General features: G+C 35.6%; 1 protein-coding gene across 1 annotated transcript in view; it reads right to left on the bottom strand.

Moving 5' to 3' along the window:
- LOC144076993 (phospholipid-transporting ATPase ABCA1-like) overlaps nucleotides 1-2,387 on the bottom strand; it is a 34,856-nt gene extending 32,469 nt beyond the window's left edge. Inside the window, exon 1 of the mRNA XM_077604415.1 lies at nucleotides 2,189-2,387. The gene's annotated coding sequence lies outside the window, so the exon portion shown is untranslated. The remainder of the gene's footprint in view (nucleotides 1-2,188) is intronic.
- Between the last annotated feature and the right edge of the window lie 14,411 nt (nucleotides 2,388-16,798).

Raw genomic sequence — 16,798 nt, forward strand, 5'->3', positions numbered from 1 at the left:
AATGTTCACATCAATAGAACTGCTTATTTGGTCACCCCACATGTTGAGATAAATCTGATTGGATGGGAGCGAGGAGGACAACACAAATGTCTATAGAGGGCAAAAGGATGCACAAACAAGGTGGGGAAAAAGTACTTGGTTGAACATTCGTTTGGGGGGAATAAAAATAAAAATTAAGTTAATATTGGTGATATTATAGCTTTGGACCTAAATATAAAAACAATGCTTCCATTTTAGTAGTCAATAATTCATTGAATCTAATCAAAAGCTGAAAAACATTCAAAAAACATGATTTTGTTGAGTTTTGCTTTTTCCCGGAATGCTTTAAATGTTGCAATAAAGACCAACAGAAACATCGGTATACACAAACAGCAAAAAATGACCTGTGGACATTGTCTAGTTAAAATCAGTTTAATACTGTGAGTCATTCAATTTAATAGAAAAGCTCAGGAGATATTTAACTATCTTTTTACCACTGATTCTTCTCATGTTTTAGACACTCTTTGAAATCAAGTGACTTTAGGCAGAAAAAAAACCCACAATTAGTCTTTCATTTAAAAAAAACTGTATCTCAGAAGTCTTTCATTAGAACGAGTCACCCAAGTCGCAATTTGATGTGTTATAAAAGCTTTTAACCAAAACCACTTTGACGTTGAAGAAAAGTCTTCCTCAATTCCCAGAGCAACAGTTCTGTATTTAAAACTTCCTGTTAAAAATTTGAATAATTCCTACAGCATAAACAGTAGAAATAAAATACAGTGCGACCATCTTGAAAACAACAACCCCAATAAAAATGTGCTAATCTTCTGATCATTTCAATTTTGGAGAAAAAAAACTAACTATAAAGCTTTTGTGTACTTAATACTATGTCATGTATATGTCTATCCATCTATTAATTTGTTCTGTATGTTTGACCCTAAGATATTTATCATGTATCATCATTATGCTGTGAACCATACAGCATTTATTTTGACCTTGATTCTAATTATTCTACGGTTTGTTTAAAGAATAATACTATATTAATTTTTAGACAAATCTAAACATCAACTCACTTGGCAAATATTTAGTTTTAGGTGCTGCCAGGTAGATATTTATTTACATTTATTTATTTATTTTGGTGAAGGAGGATTGGTGCAGCACAACAGCGCCCTTAGTGGTAAACAAAAAAAAAGCTCAATTTTATACTTGTTTACCATCAATTCTTAAGTGTTGTACCACATTTCCCGATGGCAATGAATTCCTTCTTTGAACGAAACATTTAACACGTCAACACTTCTTGTTATAAAAACAACAACAACAGTATGCATATTTCAAATGTAATAAAACAGAAACAAACGACCCAGCAATTGAAATAATAATTTGAAAGGCATTAAAAAAACAAAAGGGGATCGGCAAATTCATGTAAAAACATTTTATGCCTGACAAAACACATTTACAAAGGTGTAACATATTCCATTTAATTTTGGTCAAGTGAAAGAATGTTAATTGCTAATTTGTGTTGATGAGGTTACTGTCGGTCATTTAACGTCTTTTGTGTTTACACGCTAGTGTGTCAATTCGTATGGATGTGCACGTCAAAGGAACCAGTTTTCTAAAATAAAAAGCACACAACCTTACAAAAGGTGATGAACTGCAGCCACAATATCGTTTTTGGGGGGGAAACCCATCAAATAATGCCTCCAAAATGAATATTCAGCATATTTATCCCATCGAGTCATTTTCTCGAAAGTTACATCCGTTAACCTTGGTCAACAATACCTGTAATTATTTATTTCGACAGTAACTGACCGGAAGCCTTTATGCCTGACTATCCGTTAACTTAACGTTCAGCCAACTCAGCGCAGAAAAGACACTGACATCACAATATGACAATAAAGAAAAATAAAACACAAGCCCTTTTTAACCCTTGTTTTTTTTAACACACACACAAATATTTCACTCAAAATGTCCCTTCAGCAAAATGACATCCTTCTAAAACCCTGCTCTTTCAAAACCCCATTTATTTCAATGACCACTCACTAACTAAAAAAACAAAAACAACCAAACAAATTGACTTAAAAACTAAATAACCTCTCAACAAACACTCACAAAAATTCTGACTACAATGCAAAAACAACCCCCATTCCAATTTTGTCACAATAAATGCAGATACATAAAAAACGACAAATTCCAAAAAGCCCAAACTCACCCAGCGTTTTCCTGAATCTGTTCTCCCGTTATCCCTTCGCATCAAAACGACTTGTCCAAAGCACTTAAAAGAAGCAAAAAAGACAGGAATAAAGAAAGGTACTCCTACTGGTCCGTTGTAGAGCTTCGCATCTGTGAGTCTAAATCAAAGCAAACAGTAGTTCAACCCCCAACCGGGTTTTATACCGCTGCTCAATGCGGAGCAGAAAGCAGCAGAGGTAACTAGCGGTCATCGCAAACTGCCTCTATCCCATATAAGGAGCGCACGTGCCCAGTCAAAACATCACTTAAAGGGCCAGCATCATCCTACTTTCGACGGGTTCCTTCGTCCAATGAGCCGTTTTGTAATTAAGAAAATGTAGTAATACACATCTAACATATCATTCCTCACGTTTGCTCCTGCAAAGCAATATTTTTTCCCATAATGCACTTTGGGTAGTTACTGATGATCTATGATGATTATAGGGAATAATCAGATCTACCCTCAAAATTGATCTATTTTCAACTTGATCCATGCAGTAATTCAGGCATATGAACAGGTGCAAACTAAGGAAATGGATCAAAAACTTCACTGCTGTTAGAGGTTATTTAATAATTTTATGAATTAAGTCATGGCAGTGATTGGAGACTCTAAATTGGCCTTAGATATGGGTGTGAGTGCGAATGGTTGTCCGTCTGCTTGTGCCCTGCGATTGGCTGGGCACCGATACAGAGTGTCCCCCGCCTCGGGCCTGAAGTCAGCTGGGATAGGCTCCAGCACCCCCCGTTTTTTTTTGAAGTGCACAAAGAAGATAGCATCTGCCAGTGATTATCTACCCTGCATAGCCTTGTTTGACTCATTTACTGGCCACAGTCAAATGCCGGGAAGGTACATACTTGTGCTTTTCGTCATTTTCGGTGAGTGGATATAGATATAATTGAAAAAAAAAAACATCTCTGTGGACTTGACACGTGTGGTTTAACATTTTTTGAAAATGGGAACACACCAATATTTCATTTTGGTTTATCTGACATAAATGTGCTTTTCTTTGTATACATTTTGGTAAGGCCTGCACACTATAGAACGAGTGGGCCAAAAGACAATTTCAGGATAATTGTTGTGAAATCTACTTGTTGTTTATGGAACATCATTAAAAGTGGGTCATTGATTAGAGAGATTTAGCATTTAATCCATCAAAGAAGCCCTAAAACTGCATAATTGCAGATAACAAGCACTTTAGTTAACTGAATTAACATGTTTAACATGCCATGCTCAAGCATTACTGGCTGGGAAACATTGTTTTTTTTTGCTCTTGCTTCTGTATTAATGCTTTCCATGAATAAATGTGTGATCAAATTCATTTGGATTTACTCATCATTACTTTCTTCCATATTAAAAATGACTTTTGACAATGTAGGTTCCTTTATTTCATCCCATTTTATATTTTCCAGGCCTCTCTTTTAAACAAAAACAGGAACAAACCATCGGTGTGATGATTTAGAATGCGTTTTTGGGGGGTCTGGTTTTTGTAGCAGTCATTAATGTCTCAGCTATGACATGCTGAACTACCCAATTCCCCTGATTGGAGAACAGTCCTTCAATAGGACAGCGACAGATGAGGCATGCACTAAAGGCCAATGAGATTATGAGTCAAAAGCCGGTTAGGAGTGTCAGGGTGATGGCTATTTCCTAACAAAAAACCCTCAACTAAAAAGACTTAGAAAACACTCGGCCGAAAAAACGGGTAAAAACAAAATGGACATACTTTGCTTCATAACCTTAAAAAAAATCCTCATGTGAAGTCAGTAAGATGAAGCAAAATACTGCAAGAAGCATTTTGAATCTACAGACGTTTACTTAACCTTTTCCTTCATTAAAATGTTTACTATGCAGTGTTGGAACACATGTCTTGCCCTGTGGCACATATCTGACAGTTCTGCTCTATTTGCGGGAAGAAATAACACACTAGCAAACATCTGAGAGGACCTATAACCTAAAAACCAACTAAGAGTCTGCCAAGTGTCCTGTTTACAAAATTTCAGATATTTCCCCACTTGTTTTACTGTTACAATGTCACAAACTTGAAGTGATTGCAAATGGCAACTTTCTGAGTTGAGAAACAATCAATAACGTTTCATTTTTCTGACCAAAATTACAGAATCCTTCAATTCATAGGGGAAAAAATGTGGATTTAGTTTCCCATAGATTTATTCTAGTGATTCCAAAAGCCAGGAAGTTGCTATTTGGAATACAATGTTAGGTCATGTCAGTGTTCTGCTGTTTTTTTAATATACGTACACAATTAAACAACTGTGTATACAGAATGTGAGACTGTTAAGTCCATAATAATTTGCCATTGGCAATATATTTATACCCAAACTAGCTGTGATACCTACTTAGGGACATTAAGCTTTTAATTTCAGTGTCATCCTTGCAAATGATGATGACACTAAAATCTAGGCTGCATTATCCACATTTACGACAATAAGTGGAGCACTGGTGGAAACAAAAAAAAACATATATATAAAACAATGGTGTCATATAATAAGGCGACGCCAAGACAAAACCTCAAAGACACAAAAGAGGATGGAAAGGTTTGACCGATAGTAACCCCAGAGCTGTGAATGAAAAGGAGGGGAGCTTTGACCGATAGTAACCTCACCACGCATTAGAAAATGGAACAGAGCAGGTAGATGAGACATCTCTGCTTTAAAAATGTATTATAATTAAATTTTTTTTACATAGGCGTTACGTTTTGTCTATGACTTCATTGCTTTTTGCATATTTGAACTGTGGCGTCTTTAAAAGAAGGCGTAAGGAAATATAATTTAAGAGCAAATTTTAAGAAAGGGAATGTTTATTATAACCCAAAAAATCAATCAAACAAACAATTAAAACGACTTGTGAAGGAACGCTAGGTAAAATAAATAAAGTATCCTTGAGTCTATATCCGCTTCAGGGGTGGTGTGTTTGATGTAATCCAATTGCTGTCGGAAAAATGGAAACTAATTATATATTACAGTATTTCCACTAAATCGGGGGTTATGAAGACGTCTTTCTTTGAGAATATGATTCGAAAATTGAAATGCTTAACGCTTCTTAAAAAACACTATTTATCTTACAAAGTTGTGCACTCACCTAAATTTAGCTATGCTCTAAATCAAAGGAGGTAAAAGATCAAATTTAGCTTTGCTCTAAATCAAAGGAGGTAAAAGATCGACCCTCTGTGACAATCTATGGAGGTTATGTGCTAAATCTTAAAACGTTTTCAACGATTCAGCTGTCTTCGCTTTCGTTTCAAGGCAAAAGTCGAGTGAGTCACAATTCGAAAGGAGGATTTCGGAGACGGTGGAGAGCATTTGAACGCGTCTTAATTTGACCGAAAGTTACCTCGCACTGCAGCCTGGAGAGAAGTGGGTGAAAGGGGAATGATGTCATCGGCTGCCCGAGGACGGCTGGGAGAACAACCAATCTCTGAAAATAGTTACAAGGCAAAATTAGGAATGAAGGAGTTATGTATTTTTTGGTGATTTAGCATGCTCCAAGGTCCGTGAGCAGAAAAAAGTATGCATCATGGATAACGAAACATGGCTCTAAAAATCTAGGATGCTTACACCTGGGACCATGGGATGCTTTGTGGCCCCGTGGTTCTAAAATTTTGTGTGGGATGAAATAAAAGCAATTAAAATTGAAGTACATGCACATTTTAGGCACTGAATAAAGCTCAAATGTCGGCTACAATTTTACAGAGTCGAAAGGTGAGTGTATTGTTTTCCATAATGGGTCCAAGACACAGTTGTGTGGTAAAGTTAACACATGACATTTAAAAAAAAAGGAAACGAAAGATGCAAATCTGAACCTTTTCCACCAAACTTTGCTAGGGAGGCGGTGCGCAAATTTAGAATCTGGAGAGGAGAATGCATTATGTGTTGCATAAAAGCCAGTATATTTGTAGTAGGTGTTCAGTTTTTGTTGTTGTATAATGTGTCCAGGTAGTGGGCAATGGTTTGGAACTTAGTGCTGACCTCACCATTGTGATTTGTGAGGGTGACAAAATGCCATTGCCACTATGTTGTGAGTACACACAGGCAGCATAGGGTAAAGGAATGACATATATTTATGAGCCATCAGTTGAGTAAATACCAACCAAATAAATAAAGTACATACTAGGTTATTGAGAACAACAATGCCGTACAAAAAGCAAAACTAAAGACAAATATACCATACTTATGCATGAAACACATCACCCCTTATGATACACTAGATTTAATGATGAGGTAGTTCATTTGAACTTAAAGTACCACTCTATTTATGAATAACCATCAATTTTCTACTGGCAACGGTTCGATGCAGTCAATATCAGCTGACACATTCAAATCACAAAAGCACAGGGTTGCACATTACACGCAAAAATATCTAATGATATATATGGGCCCCATTTTTATTCCTACTTTGTTTCAGTCAAATGTCTAAATTTCATTTTGATGTGCTTATAAACAGGAGTTGGAGAGTGAGAGAGTATAGGATGCAGTATACTGTCAAAGCTAGCATACAATACAGGAACATCTATATAAAATGCTTAACCTGACAATTCATTATTCAATTTATATTAATGTATGATGTTTTTATTTTTTTAAATTAGTGGACCAATTGTCTTGGAGTAGTTGCTCTAACGTTGTCCACAGATAACCTTGTGCTTGAAGGTTTTAAATTACACGCACTCATGCACTCACACGCTATTACAGCACCGCTATGTTGTCATTCCCAAAGGAGATCTAGCACCTATTTTAAGAAGTAGGATGTGATAAAGAAGGCCAGGGAGTGTATTGTAATATACTGTAGGGAGTCAATTTGCACAGTCCTCTCCAGTCATTTACACTACCTATACGTATCCCCTGGAAAGGCATCCAATCAATGTTAGAACATTGCAACTATAGCAATGCAACATTAAAGTGCTAATTAAAGATGGGATCAATATTATTTTATAGAATACACCACAATAATTCAAGACTTTTTCATCAGGATGAAATTATTACATACCTTATAATACTTCAAGTGGGCTTTTACAAGCTCTAGTCTTACTTTTGTCAGTATTATCCAGTTGTTAGCCAATGAGGGACGTGCATTTTTCAAGGTGGATATTCTATTCTAAAAAATAAAAAATGTCAGTAAAGCCCCTGTAGCTGAAGCTCAAAGAGCAGCTGCTGCCTGAGTGTGTGTGTGTGTGTGTGTTGGGCAGTAACCTTTGGTAATTTTTATATATTTTGTGGAAAAATTTAGGCTATTTGAACAAGAATGGAGGCATTATTAACCTGCGAAATGGTGTCAACAAGCATGTATATCAGGTATTGACTCAGGTGAACCAATAAGAGAGGGTGGATTTCAAAGTAAACATATCATATGAACTCTGAATTACAGTCAGCCCAAATGATGATGTTCAAAAAACCATAGCAATGCACCCTTCTATCCTTGTCAAATTTTAGAACTATTTCAATACTGTTTACATGTTTCAATCCATTATTTTCTGGGATCATATATAGAGCATGCTATAAAAAAAAAAACCTTAATTATTCTGTAAGACAATGAAGAAACAAAGATCGACTATATTTTGGTCTGCTGAGCTTTCTTTTGCGGCTCTTGAATGAATGTTAATGTGAAGGAAGGATGGAAAAAAATTAGACGAAACAAGAAAGATATGATAAATTGTATCAAATAAGCAAAGAAAAAAATGACAGTTCTGCCACAAAAGCATTGTGCAGACACCCCTCTATTTTTGCTCCCCCTCATGCTGCTGTTGTTGCATCCACGTGAGGGAGCACATGCAAGTGCGGAGGGGGGATTCTTAGAGGGATCTGAGATGTAGGGATGAGGAAAATGAAAAGGATCAGCATGACCGCAAACTGCAAGGCCGTATAATCTACATCCAAGCGTTAACACTTACTTCTACGGGTTCTTTTAAAATGACAATTTCTTTGTACGTAACATTTTGTCTGTGGAATCTGTGAATCGTGAGAAACCACAAGCCTTAACTTACTAAAACTTAAAAGTAAGAACACAGTGTGTCAAAAAAGTATTTCCAAACCATCTTACATTATTTTTGATTTGGATGGTTTCTCAGTTTCATGTTTAAGATCATCTAGCACACCTGTCAAAGTGGCGGCCCGGGGGCCAAATCTGGCCCACCGCATCATTTTGTGTGGCCCGGGAAAGTAAATCATGAGTGCCGACTTTCCGTTTTAGGATCAAATTAAAATGGAGTATAGATGTATATTAAATTTCCTGATTTTCTCCCTTTTAAATCAATAATTGTAATTTTTTAATCATTTTTTTCCACGTTTTTAGTTCAAAAATCATTTTGTAAAAAGCTAAAATAAACATTGGTTTGGATCTATAAAAAACTGAATATTCAGGGCTTTTAATCCAGTTCTTTTAATCCATTTATAAAAAAAAATCTAAATATATCTAAAATGGTCCGGCCCACATGAAATCGAGTTGACGTTAACGCGGCCCGCGAACCAACCCGAGTCTGACACCCCTGATCTAGCAGATGTAAATATCAGGCAGGAAAATATAGCTTCCAAATGCTAATTGTGTTGTAAAGGGGAAAAAAGCTACACGATCCTGTGTTAAAAAGTAATTGTAATTTCACATCATTCTTGGTAGTGCAATAGGGAACTATAATTTTCATTTGGAAAGTGTGTATGTGATTGTATGAATACATTCTAACATTAAAATCTACAATACAAAGATGACTCATTTCTGCACTACAATAGCTACACTCTGGCGCCATCTCCTGCCCTATACAAGGATTACAAGTCATCTTGAACGTTGGATGATGGCTTTAACGACACACATTTTTAATTTCATCATCTTCATTCCTTTCCTTATATAATACCTAACATCATGGATATCTGAAATGACTATAAATCACAAATCAGACGACCCATTAACATTATTGCATTATCCAAATGTGCTCAGCAGTGACCTCTAGTGAGCAAATTTAGAAGTCTGCTTCAACCCCAAAAGAATTGGACGCCTCTCATAGTCAATGGCAGTGCAAGGGATGCATTTTGATTCCCATCACGTGTTATAACAATTCTCCCAGCCTGTGTAGAAACCAGATCTGTTGAAAAATGTCTATTTATGCTTACAACTGTAGTCCATTCATTTCCTTTAAACAATTATCCAACCTGCCATGCAATAGTTTTGACAGCTTGTCCTCAAACAAATAGAAAAAACAAGCAGACAACTAAAAATCGTGCCTCTTTCGACCTTCTCCTCCCGTTCTTTTGTCCTTAATTGGTTGTTCTTCCCACACATCTCAGCAGTTTCCCCTCTTTCCTTTTTCTTCTCACTACGTGTTATGCTTTCATCTGCATTCGAATTGACAACAACAACAAAAAAATGATGCCGATGAGAAAAATTGGAGGAAAAAACCCCATCATTTTCCCCTTTCTAATTTTCACTATGACAACTTAATAAGATTCTCGTTGCCTTGGAAACACCTCACAACACCTTCTTCCTAGCTCAGTCTCTTCTCCTCTCATTTGTCCGTTATCTTTTAATCCACAGAACATTAAAATCCAATGTGCTTTCTGACAAGGTGCTTTTTTTATATCTCTGCAGCACTTGTGGAAATCGCCAAAGACGCCGTTGAGCAATTGGTTTTTCTTTTTATCAGTCCCCAAGGTGAGAGGTGATTAAAAATATCTGGGCGAGAAAATGACTAAAAATCATGTCCGTTAATGTCACGATAAAGACATTCTTAATCAAGCTGATTTTCAATTTATTTCGGTCCTGACCTTGTGAAATGACTCATAATATCAGTTTGGCTGATCTTCTCTTCACCCATGTTCAAAGGAGAAAAAGTTTAGAGCAAAAGGGTAAATAAACTGCTATCATATTCTATATTATACATACATATATTATATATTTTTTAAAGACAAGTTGGATAGGGAGTTTTAAACCCAAATAAAGGAGACCATAAAAAATAAACAATAGGAACTGCACTTCACATTGATTTCTAATAAATATTTTATACCCTGCGGTTATTCAAAATGGAAATTCATGTTTTAACAATAAATTGCTGTGGATGTTGTCAAATAGTTTCAAATTGATCAATTCAATTGATTCCAAATACTCTTACTTCATACATTTATTACTTTACTTTTTAAATAAAAGCACAAACTTAAATATTTACTTTTTTGAGAATTTAATTGTTGATTTTATTTGTTTAAATATATTACCGGATCCAACTTTAACCTGCTCAACTGATTCATTTCCACTTTTACTGCAAAATTAAAAAAATACAAAGCTCTCAACACTTTCTTGCATTTAACATATTTACAAATTTTCAAGGCAAAAAAACACAAAAAAAAAAAAAGCTAAACAGATTTTAAAAAACTAACTAATTGGTTAACCTAAACCCTATTGAACATGCATTTTGCACATTTAAAATGAGTCTATCCTTTTCTAGATTTTTCACCCATTTACACCTATATTTAGTTTTAAACATCACTGAACTAGAAATAAAATATTTCCATGAGGGGATAGGTCAAACAATTTTCATGCATAAAATTGCTTCAGTGATTTTTTTTATTCGATAATACAACCCCTTATTACATGCCAAAGTTGAAGTGGTTATGACTCCGTAATTTAAGGGTTTAAAGCAGGGGTGTCAGACTCGGGTTGGTTCTCGGGCCGCTTTAACGTCAACTTGATTTCACGTGGGCCGGACCATTTTAGATATAATATTTAGATTGTTTTTTTTTATAAATGGATTAAAAGAACTAGATTAAAATACCTGAATATTCATTTTTTTTATAGATCTAAAACAATGTTTATTTGAGCTTTTTTAAAAATATATTTTTAGATTTTACAAAATGATTTTTGAACTAAAAACAGAAAAAATGATTAAAAATTTACAATTATGATTTAAAAGGGGGAAAATCAGGAAATTTAATATACATCTATACTCTTCATTTTAATTTGATCCTAAAACAGAAAGTCGGCACTCATGATTTACTTTCCTGAGCCACTCAAAATGATGCGGCGGGCTAGATTTGGCCCCCGGGCCGCCACTTTGACACATGTGGTTTAAAGTGAGTCATTGCAGCATATAGGAGGAAAAGTCTGACAATAATTTGGGAAATGGTCAATAAAAACGTATGTAATTAATATTATCTTGTATTTAGCAATACTTTTGAGCGAAGAAAAGAGAAAAAAATGGAATTAATGATGGGAAGACTATATGTTACACATGCATGCCATCCTTAATACTTTCATTATCCTTTCTTGGAATGATCTTTCCTAACCAAGGCTCATTTTCAGAGCCGGTTTGGAGCCATCTAAAATATTCATAGCATCCCACCCGGTAATCCCAGTCAAGTTAATACCCGCATTGACATGTAAGGTGGCACACAACGCACATGCAGGTTAACATCTGCTGCGTATTGAGCTGTTCAATATTTCACAAGTACGCCAGCACGCCTCTGCTGTCGGCATTCAGGTTACGTTTTTCAGGGCCAAAAAAGCACATTCTTGACTTATTCATGTAACAGAGAAACAAGTTGCATGATGGATGATAGAAGAAAATAATGAAAGTTTGTTTTTTTGTCATGAAGGTGAGAATGGATGAAGGTGTATTATTCATGTGTTTGCTCCATTGAGCTAATTTCGATTGTTTAGTTTTCAACTTTTGGGAGGTATGAACTTCTCAAAATCTCTTTTTCACTTTTTTCCAGACACTCTTGATGTAGTTTTTAATGTGTCGCTGTCCCAGAATGCTCTACTTATAAATGATTTGGTGGATCTTTTCATTATTCTAGCCAAATTGTGATATGCAGGCTGCAGAAACTGTAATATTCAATGTATTCTTTTAATGATTTTACAACCTGAGGCTCTATTTTCTTGTCCAATATTCTTCATTATGTCCATGTTTTGTTAAGAAATATACTTTAACAGTAGTACCTCAACTTACAAATGCCCCGACTTACGAAAAGCCTGAATTTAGTTCCAACATACAAAAGAAATTCAAGTAATAAAAAGCAAAATCTAGAACAAATCATAATTTAATTTAAGAGTTCTCCATCAATAAAACCTTAAAATTATAAATGAACAATGACTTTGTCTTTTGCATGGTTGATGGGAGAACACATTTTTTTCCAATTTTCTTGAACTATCCAGATGCCTTTCTCAATCTTGCCACAATAAATCAACAACATCATCAAAGAAGACAAAAGTCTCGTCTATGCAACCTCAAAAAGAGTTTGGATGAGCGGTAAAACAATATCCACTTGAAAACGATGAATCAGTCAAGCACTAAAAGGAATTTCTCACCAGGTAGAGAAAAAAACATGGAATATGTGGCTTCACTTCAAGAGGCCGTGTCGCATTTTAGTGCGAGAAACAATTTCAACTCAATTTACTTTCTCATTAAACATGTAATTGCACCACCAGATGAGATAGTCATTCAATAAAAAATGTTCAAACATAACTCAAAAGGACAGGAAAGGATAAATTGCGTATCATATCATAGTGTAATGTTGAGAGTGGCAAGGTGTTTATTCCTATAACTATTTTTTTATGCTCATACAGGTATCGATTTTAGTCTGAATGAAGAAAAATGGATTCATTCTGAGATAGAAATAGAAATAGAAAAGAAAACAATAATATAAAAGAACTTCTGAATCAATTCTTGACGTTTGAGTTTCTTTTAAAAGGAGGACAAATTATTGTCATTTAAGTTTTCTTACTCGGTAATCAATGGTCATTTTAAAAAGGGACAGACAAGAGAAGAAAAATATCAATAAAATGCAACATTTCCAGGAATTGACCATCCCCAACTAATCAATCAACCAATCAAACCACAAAGCACTCTTTTTTTTACTGGATCCATCGCAGTCAACCTTTTTATTTACCAGAAACGAGCTTAATAATAGTACAGATGCGCTTGTCATTTCCTAACAACTTGCAAGTAGCATTAATAATGAACAAAAAGCAAGCTCCCAAGTTTAGCATCGTCCTTCAGAAGATATCATAAAAAGCAGATGGGTGAAAATTATTAAACGTGTGGTACGTAACGTTAGCAAGAACTTGTGTATAATTGGCATTTTGTCTTTTGAAGAATCTCGCTCTCCTTCAACTGTCATCCTTTTTAGTTAAGGTCGCTGAATTCATCATTTGAAGTTGTTAAGTTGTGTGTTCACGTGTGTGTTAGTCTGTTTTTTTCAGTCTGCCCTTCCACAACATGTGTTTGATATTCATTTTAATGGCTTAGTAAATCATTTTCTTATCTCTTCTTGTCTGTTTCTCACATCTTTAACCAAAATGGGTACACTTTGATCATTTTGAAAGGGTTTACTTGGTAGTATTTTGTTGACCTATTACGGCACAGGTGTCAAAGTGGCGGCCCGGGTGCCAAATCTGGCCCGCCGCATCATTTTGAGTGGCCCGGGAAAGTAAATCATGAGTGCTGACTTTCTTTTTTAGGATCAAATTAAAATGAAGATTATAGATGTATATTATGTTTCCTGATTTTCCTCCTTTTAAATCAATAATTGCAATTTTTTAATCATTTTTTTCTGTTTGTAGTCCACAAATCCTTTTATAAAATCTAAAAATATATACAAATATTTTCTGTTTTCCACTTTAATATGGAAAATAGTTAAAGAAAAATTTGGTTTCCTTTTGCAATGAAAAACAAATGATTAAATAAATGATTTTACCTTACTAAGAGAAAAAAAGCTCAAATAAACATTGTTTTAGATCTATAAAAAATGGAATATTTAGGGCTTTTAATCCAGTTCTTTTAATCCACTTATAAAAAAAATATCTAAATATTATATCTAAAATGGTCCAGCCCACATGAAATCGAGTTGACGTTAAGGCGGCCCGCGAACCAACCCGAGTCTGACACCCTTGTATTACGGCATTCCCATATAAAAAATATGTCTCTAGTTTGGAAAAATCCAAGTTATAAAACCAGCTATGGAATGAATGAATTTTCCAAGTAGAGCTACCACTGCACATTATTTTTTTGCAGTGTCATATTCAATGCTTGACAGTAGCTTACTTGTGTATGCAAAGCTGCAAGCTGCACCACTTTTCAAGGCAGTAAATAAAACAAAGGGGACAGCAGCATCATTATTAGCACTATAGCTCATATCTTAACAAGTTCATAATGCATCACTCCTTTGTTTTTTGTCAAACGTTCCTCTCATCTCCTGGGTCCAAATTGCTTATAAGTATTTTATATCCTCTTCTTTTATATTATCTTTACGTGATGTTGCTTCTTTGTACAGACTTCATGATGAAATGAAGAAAGGGCAAGTATGGTAAACGTTACTTTTTTGGCTCCCGAAACAGATTCCAACTAATTTTTTTTAACTGTTTTTACTTCCACCCCGAAAACTAGTATTTCAGAACTTTTTAATTTGAATTATATTGTTAGGAAATGTAGAAAAATTCAGTAAAATGAATGACATGATTTTCATCCCAGATATTTCTACCCCTTAAAATAATCTACTTCATGAAGATGAAGAGCCCAACCAAATGATAAATGCGTAGATTTAATTAAAAAAAACAATCAATACAATAAAATTGAATTAAAACACACGCAGGCAATACTAATCTCTTCTAATTTATCTTCGCGCCTTTATTGTTATTCTCATCCAGCACCACGTCTGCTTTTCACAATTAGAGAAACGCAGCAAAAAGGGAAACAAATCAACCGTGCGCACATGAAACTACACACTCACACACATACACTCCGCGAACATCAGTTCAGTCAAGTGGGTAGGACAATCAGAGAACAAGACCATTAGCTTTCTACCTAAAAAGGCCCACGAGGCACTCGAAACAATATTACTATTTCACGATAATTACTGCAAGCATTCGCATTTGTTGTCTTCTGCAAATCCTCTGCTTTTCCCTTTGTTTTAAACTTTCCATTCAAGAATAAAACCTTTGTGTCATTTTTCTCGTACTCAGCTGTCATGTTGTTACCTCATTTTCCTACCAGTGCCCAAACAGATGATTTTTTCCCTATGTGGTACATTAGGCTCCTTTTAGCTTGACTCATTCACTGTAAACTCAAGTTACAGTACTGATGAAATGATATTTTAATTTCAAGTCATGAAATACGTGCGGGCAACACGAATACCTTATTTTCTCGCATATTAGCCGCCTCTGCGTATAAGCCGCATCCTTAAAATTTCCTTAAAATGGTTGAATTTTACAATTTCTCGCGTATAAGCCGCCCGCTGATTCACAATTTTCACCTCCATATTCATGGTTTTAATAGGGAGTACAAATGTGTTACTTTGAAGGGAAATCATGGACGAATTCAAAAAGGATGTCACGTAAGCAGTACAACCAGGAAGTGAGTCCGTAGCAGTTTAGTTTTCACCAAGTCTCTGGATGCAATAATAGCATGAGATACACATCACGCAGGTATCAAGGCTGTTATTTTAATGATTGATCACAAGACCTTCAGTCAGCCTAAACAACAAATGCAATGTGCTGACATGGCAAACACTACGAACACACGTATCAAGGCTACTCGCGTCTGGCCAATCAGAGCACGTTTAACTACCGATAAAAGGTAACATGGCGGCGCCCTGAGCGAGCAATGGCAGGCGTAAGTAAGTGGGTTTTTTCCTGTTTTATGTAAGATATGGTTTATTTTTTTCCTTGAATTTCATTCATAGATGTCAAAATAAATTCTGTTTAGCATTTTATCTGTTTCTATTTTGAAATAAATGACCGTATCAGCCGTATTGTCTTGCGTTATGGCGTTTCGTCTTTGTCACCTTGCAGTTTCGTGCATGCCAAGTCTAATTTGTGCATAAATAAGCCATACCCTTGATTCTGTCATGTTTTTTAGTTACAAATACGTCTAATACGCGAGAAAATACGTTACTCCAATTGAAAATATTGTCCTCCTGGCTAACATTGGCAACAAGTTTGACACTCGTGTCCTTTATGAATGGAAGAAAGACATCAGATAGGCGTGTCGATAGACGTCAGCAATTAAGAGTATATTGGGTACAGTGTCAAGTTTCCTATTCCACGATTGAGGTGCCCAAAAGCATGGAATGTCCTGAAACCCCGTCACCGTGTCATTAAGTTGATTGAACATCACCGTTCTCATCAAGGTGACATTTTCAAGACGAGTTGAACGTGGCTCAGGGCCAATGTTGGAATTAATGCGACGGCCTGTGTGAAGACTTCCACCGGAGCATTTATCTCAATAAAGACACTCCCCCCCCCAAAGACAGGACGCCTGAGAGGAGAGGCAGGCATATTTGGGAGAGGGAAATTACAATAAATGATAGATTGGGTAAGTAATTAGCTCTTTTTAATGACTCCAGAGATATAAAAGGTGGGGCATCTGGAAGTGGGAAGGACTAGTTTGACACAGGCCAAAGAGGCATTTGATGGATGTTTTTTTGTGCTCTGTTAGACCTGGAATAGGGATTACAGAATGAAATATGCTATTAGCCTAAATGCCAACAACTTTGAAGGATCGGCTTAAACTTTTTACCTGTGGTCGAGTGAATCAAAAAAGTATTTCATGCCTTGTTGTAGAGTCATTTAGACTTCAGTATCTATTTTTTTTAGGGGTTAGGC

This window comes from Stigmatopora argus, chromosome 7 (genome assembly GCF_051989625.1).
Source record: "Stigmatopora argus isolate UIUO_Sarg chromosome 7, RoL_Sarg_1.0, whole genome shotgun sequence".
Classification (NCBI taxonomy): Eukaryota; Metazoa; Chordata; class Actinopteri; order Syngnathiformes; family Syngnathidae; genus Stigmatopora; species Stigmatopora argus.